Consider the following 14976-nt stretch of genomic DNA (forward strand, 5'->3'; position numbering starts at 1 on the left):
GGCACTGTTTCAGGACCTGGGGATATTGAGGTAAAAAAAAAATAATCAAAATCCCCAACCTCATAGAATTGATATTCTAATGGGAGAGATAAGCAATATACAAATAAATACACCTCAGGTTGTGGTGAGTACTATGGAGAAGACAAAGAAGGGTAAAGAAGATGAGGAATTCCAAGGTTTAGTTGGGTGGGATGGGGTGGGGTGGAGAGAGCTGGCTACTATTTTATGCAAGGTATTCAGGGAAGGCCCCTCTGAGAAGGCAGCATAATTAAGTAGGTCAATGCCTGTCTGGAATCTATAAACATATAGAAAAATGACACCCTGGGGAAATGAAATTAAAAGCACATTCCATGTCCACTGTCCTGCTAATGGTTTTCTGATCTAAGTACATATTCGAGCTGGGCCCCATCCAAGAATGTCCGCCCTCCCCCCCCGACACCCCCAAATCCTCCCCAGGAGGTGCCACTTCTACACAGGTCTGTGGAAGCCTGAGGTCACTAATTTTGTGCAAGTTAGAGCCTGCACATTTTTTGCACTATATCCTCACCAATGAGTGCATCCTCATAATCCTACTTTGGCACTAAATGCCCCTAAATTAGGAATCACTGTACTTAGACTCTGATTTATTTTATTCTACCAAATACATAATAATTCCCTGCTCCAACACACACAAGTGATATATGCAAACATATCTAAAAACGACTGATAAAATGCATATATACATAAGAACCACTGAAATTTTGCTTTGATAGAAAGAATGCTGACACTGAAAGGACACAGGCTTTGGGATCATTCTGAGCTGAGTCCAAGTCCCTCCTTCACCCCTTGTTGCTGGGCAACAGACTTCAGGTAAGTTACTTTAACTCTCATAGACTTAGTTTCCACATCTGTAAAGGGAAGCTAATAATACTTATCTCTTAAAAAAAAAAGATAATAGATGTAAAGCACAGAGTCAGCCACACAGAAAATGCCCTATAAGCATTGGTATTTTAATTCACAAGTAGTACATGTATCCTTCATCCACTCAGTAGGCATTCACTTATTGCTCCTATTTCTTGCCAGGCAGTGTCAAGTGAAAGGGCTCTTCCAATCAAGGAGATTACAGAGTGGTAGGTAAGACAGCAAAGTAAATAAACAATGATGATAGGCCAGTGGGATAAGAGCACATCAGGAAAGGCTTCCCAATATGAAAAGCTGAACTAACTCTTAGCCAGAGAAAAAGTAGACATTTCAGACAGAGGCAATACATTATGATAAATGTTGGAAGAATATGTAGTTTGGTAAAGCTAAATAATGGGAGTTACAGGGAAGGAGAAGAGTGCTAAGAGAGAATTGAGTCAGATCAAAACAGCCTTGATTGTCATGCCAAGGCATTTGGGTCCTAAAGACAAACAAGGAAAGAACCTCTGGGTTCCACATGGGGATGCAATAAGAGTGGGGCAAGACTGGAGACAAGATGAGTTATGAGGCTGTCCAGAAGTAGATTTGGGAGTTGGGAGGGATATAAATGAGATTGAAATTGACTTGTCCATGGAATATCTTAGTAAAAGTATCCAGTATGCTGACAGATGTAAAAGAGTGAAATATGAGCTGGAGACTGCTTTGGGAACCATCAATATGTACATAAAGCTATGTGAATGAGATAATCTAGGCTTTGTGTGCAGAGTAAGAATAGAAGAGGGATGATGGAGGAGCCCCAAAAGACATTTATAAGATGTAGAGGGAAAACAGAGCCCAAGAAGGAAACAGCATAAACAGAGAATTAGTGACAATGAAAATCAGAGCATTTTATGATTTTCAAGTCACGTTCCAGATGAGTGATACCAGATTAGAAAGCTCCAAGCTCTTGCTCCCCGACAAAGTTATATATTAAAAAAAAGCAACCAGAAGCTGTCTGAACCAACTTTGTATATGCTTTGAAAAGCAATCAACAGTTTGCAGCAATCAAGCAAATTCCCAATCAAGAAAAACCCATCTTCAAAATTGTAGGAAAGTTTTGTGGTGTTTTTACTTACCCTTACCCCTCTCCCAATCTACTTTAGTGGTACTCTTGGTCTTGAGCAGCTGCAGCCCAGTTCCCAATTCCCCCACTTGAACTGGAGGGAGCAGAACAGATCTTATTTGCAAATTATTGTCTGTTATAACCTGCCTGGAGGATACCTGAAAGATTTACTTGTTCATCCCTGTCTTGCATAACTCAGAATGCAGGTGGGAAAAGTGGCAGGCACTGCTATTAAATACGACAAGTGGACTAAAAATTCAAAGATGCCTAGGGCAAGAGGTTTGGGTGGAGACATACAGTAGACTATCTAAGGCTGGGAGGAGAAGTTGGGGTGAGGTGCTTTGGGAAATGAGGAAATGCAAAAGCAACTGTAGATAGAGGGAGAACTGAGAAAGCCATGCATGCCCAGGCAAGATGCATGCCCAGAAAAGACCTGAGAAGACCTTAAACATTTACCTGGATCTAATCTCTAGGCTCAGAACAAGTCTAGCTAATTGGTGAAGGACTGCACCAGCGAAGAGCCAGTCTGTAAAGACTACAGGGGTGGTTGTTCTTTCTTTTTTGTTTTTATTTTTGATGGTTTTGTTTGTTTGTCTATCTCAACTCTTGGCATTCAAGGAAATATGTTTCAAAACAGTAAATGAACATGAGCTAAAAGAACAGAGACTTCAGTGAGTACACACAAGCACACATAGCATTTAAAAGTAGTTTGGAAGAGTCTCAAAACAAATGGACTACTATGACCTTCAATAAAAACAACAGGGCTTCCCTGGTGGCGCAGTGGTTGAGAGTCCACCTGCCAATGCAGGAGACACGGGTTCGTGCCCCGGTCTGGGAAGATCCCACATTCCGTGGAGCGGCTGGGCACGTGAGCCATGGCCGCTTAGCCTGTGCGTCCAGAGCCTGTGCTCCGCAAAGGGAGAGGACACCACAACAGTGAGAGGCCCGTGTACGGCAAAAAAAAAAAAAAAAAAAAAAAAAACAACTGCAATAACAGCAAACCATGGGGAAAGGCAGAAATCTGATTTCCAGAGTTACTACATAATAATAACCAAATGCTCAATTTTGGCAAAAATCAGAAGATATACATAGAAACTGGAAAACACGCTCATTCAAAGGAATAAAACAGACTGAAAGAAATCATCCCTGAGAAAGCCCAGACATCAGTCTTACTAGACAAAGACTTTAAAATGACGGTCTTAAATATCTATAAGAGATAAGGGAAAACATAGACAAAGAACTAAAAGAAACAAAGAAAACAGTATATGAACAAAATGAGAATGTCAATAAAGAGATAGAAATTGCAAAAAGGAACCAAACAAAATTCCAGAGCTGAAAAGTACAATTGAAATGAAAATTCACTAGAAAAGTTCAACAGCAGAGTTGAATAGGCAGAAGAAAGAATCAGTGAACATGAAGACAGGTTATTTGAAATGACTGAGTCTTAAGAACACAGAGGAAAAAGAATGAAGAAAAGTGAACAAAACCTAAGGAATTTGTGAGACACCATCAAGTGGCCCACATACACATTTTCAGAGTCCCAGAAAAAGAGTACACTGAGAAAGGAGCAGAAAAAATTATTTGAAGAAATAATGGCTAAAACTTGAGTCTATAAATCTTGAAAGCTCAGTGAACTCCAAGTAAAATAAACTCAAAGAGACCCACACCAACATACATTGTAATTAAACTGTTCAAAGCCAAAGAGAGAATATTGAAAGCAGTAAGGGAGAAGTGCTTTATCACATACAGAGATTCCCTGTAAGATCATCAGCCACCTGTAGTCAGAGACCTTGGACCAGAGGCAGTGAAATGATATATTTAAGGTGCTGAAAGAAAAAATACTAAAACCCAATAATTCTATATATGGCAAAACTGTCCTTCAAAAATAAGGGAGAAATTAAGGCATTTCTATATAAACAAAAGTTGAGGGGTTTCAGTATTACTAGACCTACCCTAAGAAATGATAAAGGGAGGGCTTCAGGATAAAATGAGAGGACACTAGATACTAACTCCAAGTCATACTTAGGCAAATACACAGCAAATGTAACATGGGCAAAAGTAATAGCCAGTGTTATTGCAATCCTGCTTTGTAACTTGAATATTAATTTTACATAGGATTTAAGAGAAAAAGCATAAAAAATAATTATAAATCTCTGTTATTGGGCACACAATCTATAAGTATGCAACTTTAAAAATAAATTTATTTATTTATTTATTATTTATTTTTGGCTGCATCAGTTCTTTGTTGCTGTGCACAGACTTTCTCTAGTTGTGGCGAGTGAGGGCTACTCTTTTTTGCGGTGCATGGCTTTCTCATGTGGTGGCTTCTCTTGTTGCAGAGCACAGGCTCTAGGTACACGGACTTCAGTAGCTGCAGCATACGGGCTCAGTAGTTGTGGCTCGTGGGCTCTCGAGTGCAGCCTCAGCAGTTGTGGCACATGGGCTTAGTTGCTCCACAGCATGTGGGATCATCCTAGACCAGGGATCAATCCTGTGTCCCCTGCCTTGGCAGGTGGATTCTTAACCACTGCACCACCAGGGAAGTCCCTATAAGTATGTAATTTTTGACATCAAAACATAAAGAGGGTAGATGAAGCACTACCGAAGTCAATTCAAATTAGTCTGTAATAACTAGGATATTATATGTAATCTCCATTTTACCATACAGAAAATGTCCATAGAATAGCCATAATCAGAAATAAGGGAATAAAAATATGTCACTATAAAAAAGCAAAAAAGATTGGATCAAGATGGTGGAGAAGGAGGATGTGGAACTCACCTCTCCCCACATCAAAAATACATCTATGTGTGGAACAATTCTCACAGAAAACCAACTGGAAACTGGCAGAGGATCTCTTATATAACCAAAGCTGCAAGAAAGATCCTCACATGACTGGGTAGGGCCAAAAAAAAAAAAAAAGGCATCAGGATGGGACCTGTGTCCCTGGGAAGAACCTGTGAAGGAGGGAGGGTCTGCATGGGCAGGTTCTTGCCCTGTGAAGACCCCTGCAGGCTGGGAGGTGCACTGGGACAGACAGAGGGCTGGAGGAGCCTGGACTCTTCTCACAAGGAATGCCTGCATGCTGGTTTACTAGCAATCAGGGCAGAGAGAGACCAGTGCTGATGGCTGCCACCCCGTTGCACTTCCCAGCCTGAAACATGAGTCAGGCAGGGCTGCTAATATGCACAGTGGCTAGGTGCTGAAACTCAGGAAGATGGGCCCTGGGAGTGGACTCAGTCTAGCTGTGCAGAGACAGCCCTAGGGCCAGGGGTGTGGTCTGGGTGGAACCTCAGAGCCCATTGTCAGCATGGGCTCATCTTGGCCCAGGTCCACAACTGGAGCCCATTATCAGTGTGTGCATGGTGGGGTCCTGGCTTCAGTAGTTGCAGACTTTGTGAGGGCATGCATGTCTGCGTAGGAATGACACTGGAGCCCATTATCATGTTGGGGGAAGGTCCAGGGGCAGGACTAGCAGCAGCAAAATTTGTTGGCACCGATACCAGGTGGCTTCACAGAATCTCACATCTCTGGCAGATAGGCCCTGGGGAGGAGTACAGAGTGTTTCCTTTACTGGCAGAGGGTTCCAGTTCTGTTCACCCCACACTGCAGCTTGGAGTCAGATCTGAGGCAAACAGGTCCTATGAGAGCCCTCCCCCAGAGGCAGCCAGGTTCCAAGCAGCAGCACAACCACATCAATTTCTGCAGCCACAATGCCCTGGCTGCCAACACCAGCCTACCACTAGGTCTGGGATGAACACAGTGAAGAAAGGGACATGACCTTGGGCTGCTTCTGGGCAGAACCATGGATGCCTGTACCCACAGCGCATAGGTTTGCTGTGACCACACCTGCGGGCCTCAAGTGCTTCAGTGCTAACCTTGTTAAGGACAAAGCACATGCTTAAGGGCAATGGAGCCTTATGGAACCTGACCCTCAGGGCTTCTACTCCAACAACTGGGGAACAGCCCCTACCCGCAACAGGGCTGTGAAAGTCATGAAGCAAAGAGGAAGCCCCACCCAACATCCAGTGCAGTCTACAGTCACAATACCAATCACACCCTCAATCAAAGGGATAATGGCCAGCACACTCTGAGGAAAGTTGTGACAAGCATCCATAACAAACAAAAACAACCTTTGCACCAAAAATATTGGACTTGCACAGTCTACACAAGGTAGACTAATTTCATAACGACAGAGAAAGTTAAGTAAAATAAAAAAAACAGAGGAACTACTCCCAATTAAAATAATGAGAAAAACCCTGAAAAAAAATAATGAAAAGACCTCACCAGTCTACTAGATTCAAAAAGGAGGTAATCAAAATGTTAAAAGAATTAAGAAAGATTATTGATAGAAATGCAGATCACTGTAACAAGGAACTAGAAACTATAAAAAGAAACCAATCAAAATTAGACAACTCAATTGCTGAGATAAAAACCAACCTAGAAACAATGAAGAGCAGAGTAAATAATGCAGAAGACGAGTAAGTGAATGACAGATAGAATAATGGAAATCAACCAATCAGAACAGTGAACAGAAAGACAAAAAAAAATGAAAGCAACATGCAAGATCTATGGAATAATATAAAGTGTACCAACCTACTCATAGAGGTTCAAGAAAAGAGAGAGAGAGAGAGAGAGAGAGAGAGAGAGAGAGAGAGAGAGAGAGAAGGGGATTGAAAATGTATTTGAAGAATCTTTGGCTGAAAGTTTCCCAAACCTAAAGAAGAAAACAGATATACAGATACAGGAAACACAGAGGGCTCCAAACAAGATGAATGCAAACAGACCCACACCAAGATATATCATAGTTAAAATGTCCAGAGTTAAAGATAAGATTCTAAAGGTAGCAAGAGAAAAACAGTCAGTTACAATCGAACCCCCATGAGGCTATCAGCTGGTTTCTCTACAGAAACTTTGCAGGCCAGAAGGGAGTGGCATGATATATTCTAAGTCCTGAAAGGGAAAAACCTGCAACCTAGGATATTCTATCCAGAATTTCTCAAACAAGCAAAAACTGAAAGAATACAGAAATACTAAACTTAACCTAAAAGAAATGTTGAAAGGTCTTCTCTAAATAAAAAAGAAGAAAGAATCTGTAGGAAAGAGAAAATCACAGTAGGAAACGCAACTATATAAAAGCATGGGGGCTTCCCTGGTGGCGCAGTGGTTGCGCGTCCGCCTGCCGATGCAGGGGAACCGGGTTCGCACCCCGGTCTGGGAGGATCCCACATGCCACGGAGCGGCTGGGCCCGTGGGCCATGGCCGCTGGGCCTGCGCGTCCGGAGCCTGTGCTCCGCAATGGGAGAGGCCGCAGCAGAGGGAGGCCCGCATACCACAAAAAAAAAAAAAAAGCATGGAAGACTCAAATAAGCCAGTACATAGATCTAAAAAAATAAAAAAAATATAAAAACGATTATAAGTGCAATGAACAGTAAAAGGGTAAGCATGAAGATGTAAAACAGGGTATCAAAATCACAAAATGTGGGGAAGGGAGTATAAAAATGTAGATCTTTCAGAATGTGTTTGAACTTGAATGGCTATCAGTTTAAAGCAAGCAGATATAGTGATGGCTCAACATACTTGAACTCCATCATAACCACAAATAAAAAACATACAATAGATTCACACACATAAAGAAAAGAACCCAAGCACACTACAATGGAAAAACCATCAAACCACATAAGGAAAAACAAAAAAGAAGTGAACAAAGAATTACAAAATCAACCAGAAAACAAGGCTTAAAAATGCAATAAATACATACTTATCAATAATTACCTTAAATATCAATGGGTTAAATGCTCCAATCAAAAGACATAGAGTGGCAGATTGGAGAAAAAAACAAGAACCTATAATATGCTGCCTACAAGAGACTCACTTCTGGGCAAAAGACACTCATAAATTGAAAGTGAGGGGATGGAAAAAGATGTTTCACGCAAATGGAAATGACAAGAAAGCAGGGGTAGCAATACTCATATCAGACAAACTTTAAAAAAAAAAGTCCATAAAGAAAGACAAAGAAGGATACTATATAACGATAAATGGATCAACACAAGAAGAGAATATTACACTCATTAACATATATGCACCCAATACAGAAGAACCTAAGTACATAAAACAAATACTAACACACATAGAGGAAGAAATTAACAGGAATACAAAAATAGTAGGAGTCTTTAACACTCCCCTGACATCAATGGACAGATCTTCCAGACAGAAAGTCAATAGTGCAACAGAGATCCTAAGTGACAAAACAGACCAGTTGCACTTGATATCTTCACGAAACTACATCCAAAAAAATCCAGAATAGACATTCTTTTCAAATGCACATGGAACATTCTCTAGGATAGACCACAAAACAAGCCTCAACAAATTTAAGAGTATAGAAATTATTTCAAGCATCTTTTCTGACCACAATGATATGAAACTAGAAAGAAAAATGGGCAAAAAATGATCACATGGGGACTAAACAACAGCTACTAAAAAAATCAATGGGTCAGTGATGAAATCAAAGAGGAAATCAGAAAATACCTCTAAACATATGACAATGAAAACACAACCTTACAAAATCTATGGGATTCAGCAAAACCAGTCCTTAGAGGAAGTTCCTAGTGATACAGGCCTTCCTTAATAAACAAGAAAAACTCAAATAAATAACTTAACCCACAACCTAAAAGAATTAGAAAAAGAGGAACAAACAAAGCCTGAAGTCAGCAGAAGGAAGGAAATAATAAACATCAGAGAGAAAATAAATAAAATAGAGATTAAAAAAACAATATAAAAATCAATAAAATCAAGAGCTGGTTCTTTGAAAGGATAAACAAAGTCAACAAACCTCTGGCCAGGCTCACCAAGAAGAAAAGAGAGAGGACCCAAATAAACAAAATAAGAAATGATGGCGGAGAAATAACAATTATATGCCAACAAATTGGACAACTTAGAAGAAATGGACAAGTTTCTGAAAACATATAGCCTGCCAAAACTGAGTCGATAAGAAATAGATAATTTGAATAGAGTGATCACTAGAAGTGAAATAGAATCACTTAAAAAAAAAAAAAAAAAAAAAAAACTCCCTACGAACAAAAGTTCAGGACCAGATGGCTTCACTGGGGAATTCTGCCAAGCATACAAAGAAGAACTTATACCAGTTCTTCTCAAACTCTTCCAAAAGATTGAAGCAGAGGGAACACTCCCAAAGTCATTCTACAAAGCCACAAGCACCCTGATACCAAAGCCAGACAAAGACACTACCAAAAAAGAAAACCACAGGCCAATATCTTTGATGAATATAGATGCAAAAATTCCCAAAAAACATTAGCAAACTGAAAGCAACAATACATAAAAAAGATCATACACGATGAGCAAGTTGGATTCATTCCAGGGTCACAAGGATGGTTCAACATATGCAAATCAATGTGATACACTGTATTAACAAAAGAAAAGGCAAAACCCATATAATTATCTCAATAGATGCAGATAAAGCAAACAACATCCACTCATGATAAAAACTCTCACAAAAATGAAAAAAGTGGGAACATATCTCAAAATGAAAAAGCCATTTATGACAAATCCACAGCCAAAATAATACTCAACAGTGAAAAGGTGAAAGTCATTCCACTAAATTCAGGAAAAAGACAAGGATGCCCACTTTGAACACTTCTATTCAACATAGTACTGGAAGTCCTAGCCACAGCAATCAGAGAAAAAAAAAGACAGAAAATGTATCCAAATTGTAAGGGAAGAGGTAAAACTGTCACTATTTGCAGATGACAAGACACTCTACATAGAGAACCCTAAAGACTCCACACAAAAACAATCAGGACTAACAGATGAATTCAGCCAGATAACAGGATACAAGATTAATATACAGAAATCTCTTGTATTACTTTACTCTAACAATGAAATATCAGAAAGAGAAAATTTAAAACAAAAAATTCCATTTAATATCATGTCAAAAAAATACCTCAGAATAAACTTAACCAAGGAGGTGAAATACCCATATGCTAAAAACTATAAAACATTGATAAAGGAAATTGAAAATGATTCAAAGAAATGGAAAGATATCCCATGCTCTTGGATTGGAAGAATTAATATTGTTAAAATGGCCATACTACCCAAAGCAATCTACAGATTTAATGTGATCCCTATCAAAATACCCATGACATTTTTTTCACAGAACTAGAACAAATAATCCTAAAATGTATATGGAACTACAAAATACCCAGAATTTCCAAAGCCATTGTGAGAAATAAGAACAAAGCTGGAGGCATAACCCTCCCAAGACTTCAGACAATACTACAAAGCTACAGTAGTCAAAACAGCATGGTATTGGCACAAAAACAGACGTTCAGATCAATGGAATAGAATAGAGAAGTAAACCAGAAGTAAACCCACACACCTACGGTCAAAGAATCATGACAAAGGAGGCAAGAATATACAACAAAGAAAAGACAGTCACTTCAGCAAGTGCTGTTGGGAAAGGTGGACAGCTACATGTAAATCAATGAAATTAGAACACTTCCTCACACTATGTACAAAAGTAAACTCAAAATGATTTAAAGACCTAAATATAAAACGTGACACCATAAAACTCCTAGAAGAAAACATAGGCAAAACATTCTCAGACATAAATTTTTTAAAAAATATCTTCATTGGAGTATAATTGCTTTACATTGTTGTGTTAGTTGCTGCTGTATAACAAAGTGAATCTGCTATACATATACATATATCCCTATATCCCTTCCCTCTTGTGTCTCAGACATAAATTGCAGCAATATTTTCTTCGATCAGTCTCCGAAGGCAAAAGAAACAAAAGCAAAAATAAACAAATGGAACCTAACCAAACTAGAAAGCTTTTGCATAGTAAAGAAAACTATGAATAAAACAAAAAGACAACTTATGGAATGGGAGAAAAATATTGGCAAATGATGCAACCAACAAGGGGTTAATATCCAAAATATCCAAACAGCTCATGGAGCTCAATATCAACAAAACAAACAACCCAATCAAAAAATGGGCAGAAGACCTAAATAGACATTTCTCTAAAGAAGACATACAGATGGCCAAGAGGTACATGAAAATATGCTCAATATTGCTATTTATTAGAGAAATGCAAATAAAAACCAAAATGAGGTATCATTTCACACTGGTCAGAATGCCTATCATCAGTCTACAAATAATAAATGCTGGAGGGGGTGTGGAGAAAAAGAACCCTCCTACACTGTTGATGGGAATGTAAATTGGTGCAGCCACTATGGAAAACAGTATAGAGGTTCCTTTAAAAATTAAAAGTAGAACTACCATATAATCCAGAAATCCCACTCCTGGGCATATATCCTGAAAAGATGAAAACTCTAGTCCAAAAATATACACACACCCAAATGTTCATAGCAACACTATTTACAATAACCAAGACATGGGATCAACCCAAGTGCCATCAACAAATGATTGGTTTAAGAAAAAGTAGTGTATATATACAATGGAATATTGCTCAGTCATAAGAAAGAACGAAATATTGCCATTTGCAACAATATAGATGGACCTAGAGCATATCATAATAACTGAAGTAAGTCAGACAAAGATAAACATTATATCACTTATACGTGTACTCTAAAAAATAATATAAATGAATCTATATACAAAACAGAAACAGACTCACAGACATAGAAAACAAACTTACAGAAGATGGTTCTTCGGGACACAAGTCCATCATCTTTTTGGTCTGCTGGCTTTCTGAATAGTTGCTATTCCTCGTCCGAACAACTCGTCTTTCAATTTATTGGCCTATTGTGCTGTAAGCAGTACAAGTTTGGATTTGGTAACAAAATTTGGTGAGCCAGACAGGGGCCTTGCTGCTTGTGGCCAGCTGCCCCACACCCACCACTGGTTGGGGGATTTTGGGGTAAGGCCATAGAAGCTGCCAAGACCACTTGTCCTGAGGATCTGCCCTTCAAAATTCCCCAACGTGGCATTGGCTGCCTTAGTGCTTGGTAGTTGGAGCAAGGAATCGACATTTGGGAGATGACAGGTTTCATATAGTAGGATTCTACCTGCTCATCCCAAAGAACCAGTGCTTCTGAAGTGTTGAGCTGAAGAGGAGAAGACCTGAACACAGTGACCAGAGAGTTGGGAAACCAAAACTGGGTACCAAAATTAAGGTACCTGCCAAGATGTTCCACTTACAAGGCCCACAACTGCTGCAGATGTTAGAGAAATCCTTGAGGAAGAGCCTCCCTGTGTCCTTAAAGGTTTATGGGACTGTCCATATGGACCAGGGAAACCCGTTCAAGCTAAAGGTCCGGGTGGACAAGTGGCCTGATTTTAATACTATGGTTATCCACCCTCAGGAGTAGGAAATGGCAGATGACTTTGATCATTATACCAACACCTACCAAATCCATTCTAAGGATCTCAACAACTGTCAAGAATCCCTTAGCACATCAGAGGTCATCAATTGGAAATACTTTGCAGATCCAAAGTTCACAGTATAGTCTGGATGAGGTGACACAGAATCTTGTAACCACTAAATTTGTTAAGGTCAAGCAAACACAATGCATTCTCTATGTGATGCCTGAGACAGTGAGGAAACTGCTTCCTTCCCTGCCAGAGACAAAGAACTTACCTCGTGGCTATGGCAGACCCAAAGCCATTGACCAAGATATGTTTAAACTCTCATACCTGGATCCTACCTATGCTGCCTTGGTGAATAAATTATGGCATTTTGGTGGCAGCAATGAGAGTAGCCAGAGATTCATCAAATGCTGTACCTGGACCTTCCCCAACTTCTGCCTGCTGGGGCCTGAGGGGACCCCTGTGTCCTGGTCCCTGATGGATCATACAGGAGAGGTGTGGATGGGGGCCACCCTGTCTGAGTACTGGGGCCACGGTCTTGTCTCCCATCTGTTGTTTGTCCACATCCAGGCTCTGGACAAACTTGGCTTTCCCCTATATAACCATATAGAGCCAACAAAATCGTACAGAAAATTAGTCACAATCTGCATCATAACCCCATGCCCTATGACTGGAACCAGTGGAAATGTGTGCCTCTGTGAAGCAGCCACGAACCTGAGATAGTGTTGGGTGGGCTGGTCACATGGCAAGAGATGCAGAGGGGTGGGCAGAAAGAAAGAATAAATTGTAATCAGCAGCAAATCAGTGTGTGCTGTTTGGACTCTGGGGAAGCAGTGTGAATGGTCAACAGAACCATGAGTGTGGTTCACAAATCACTCATGAACTTCCCTTTGGGTCCAGCAGACCTTCCTATTTCCTCCACATTCCAACCCTGGCAACCACCATTCTATTCTGTGTTTCTATGAGTTAGACTTTTTTTTTGGTAAGATCCCACATATAAGTGATATCATGCAGTATTTCTGTTTGTCTAGTTTATTTTACTGGTTCACAATTTTCTTTTAATGTATATGGCTAGTAAGGAAAGTATCCATAATCAGTAAAGAATAAATGAAACCCACTATTTTAATGGTGTCATTATTCTTTCCAGCACCATCATATTTATCTCTATTTAGAGTGTGTATATGGAATGTAGAGAAGAGAATTTAAGTAGCTTGTCATATCACAATAGCAGGACAACTTAACATCTTGTTACCCAGAAACAATACACATGCAAAAATAAAATTGCTATTTAAAAATAACTGTTAAAATGTATGTGGTAGAGATACTTTAAATTTAAGGTAAATCAGGAAAAATCTATAAAATTGGAACTAATTTGTGGGATTTTATCACACATAACATTTGTATATTCTGTGAACTAGGTTAAATCTGTAAATATTGAATATGACTTTTTTTTTTTCTAAATTGACAAGATAAAAAAGTGTGGCATGTTATCAACTTGTTTCAAGTTTCAGGATGAAAATGAATTATTTGTATCAAGACAAGACTACTCTGGTTAGAAAAAGATAATTCAAATGTAGTGTTCTTTTGTGTGTAAGGAGGAGTTTTATAATTAATATCAGCCATTATTCTTATACCAAGCTGTAGGACAATTTATACAATTTAATAAAGGATATTACATATTGAAAAAAAGACAAAGAAAACAAATTTATGGTTACCAAAGTGGAAAGGAAGTGGGGAGGGATAAATTAGGAGTATGGGATTAACAGATAAAAACTACTATACATAAAAGAGATAAGCAACAAGAATTTACTGTATAGCACAGGGAACTATATTCATATCTTGTAACAGCCTGTAATGGAAAATAATCTGAGAAATATATATGTAACTGAATCATTTTGATGTATACCTGAAACTAACACAATATTGTGAATCAACTATACTTCAATAAAAAGCAACTTCAATAAAAAGACAGTAATCGAGGAAATGAGGAATAAAAAAGGTTATATGACATACAAAAAATAAATAGCAAAATGGCAGAGTAAATCCTTTCTTATCAGTGATTACTTTAAATGTAAATGGCTTAAACTTTCCAATCAAAAGGCATCGAATGGCAGAATTGGTTTTTTGGGTTTTTTTTAACATCTTTATTGGAGTATAACTGTTTTACAATAGTGTGTTAGTTTCTCCTTTACAACAAAGTGAATCAGTTATACATATACATATGTTCCCATATCTCTTCAGAATTGGTTTTTTAAAAAAACCTTGGTGATCCAATTGTATGATGTCTACAAGAGACTCACTTTAGATATAAAGACACAAATAGGTTGAAGGCGAAAGGATTGAAAAACATATTCCATGAAAATACTAACCAAAAGAGGGCTAAGGTAGCTATACTAAATCAAACAAATTAGACCTTAAATCAAAAACTGTTACAGAGTGGCTTCCCTGGTGGCGCAGTGGTTGAGAGTCCGCCTGCCAATGCAGGGGACGCGGGTTCGTGCCCCGGTCCGGGAGGATTCCACATGACGCAGAGCGGCTGGGCCCATGAGCCATGGCCGCTGATCCTGTGCATCCGGAGCCTGTGCTCTGCAATGGGAGAGGCCAAAACAGTGAGAGGCCCGCGTACCAC

At 39.2% G+C, this 14976-nt stretch overlaps 1 protein-coding gene and 1 pseudogene across 1 annotated transcript in view; one reads left to right on the forward strand and one right to left on the reverse strand.

Annotated features, from left to right (window-relative positions):
- ARHGEF4 (Rho guanine nucleotide exchange factor 4) overlaps positions 1–14976 on the reverse strand; it is a 254977-nt gene that overhangs the window by 194260 nt on the left and 45741 nt on the right. The gene's annotated exons all lie outside the window — the stretch shown is intronic.
- On the forward strand, positions 12167–13048 carry LOC102976908 (glycine N-phenylacetyltransferase-like; annotated as a pseudogene).

This window comes from Physeter macrocephalus, chromosome 2 (genome assembly GCF_002837175.3).
Source record: "Physeter macrocephalus isolate SW-GA chromosome 2, ASM283717v5, whole genome shotgun sequence".
NCBI classification, from domain to species: domain Eukaryota; kingdom Metazoa; phylum Chordata; class Mammalia; order Artiodactyla; family Physeteridae; genus Physeter; species Physeter macrocephalus.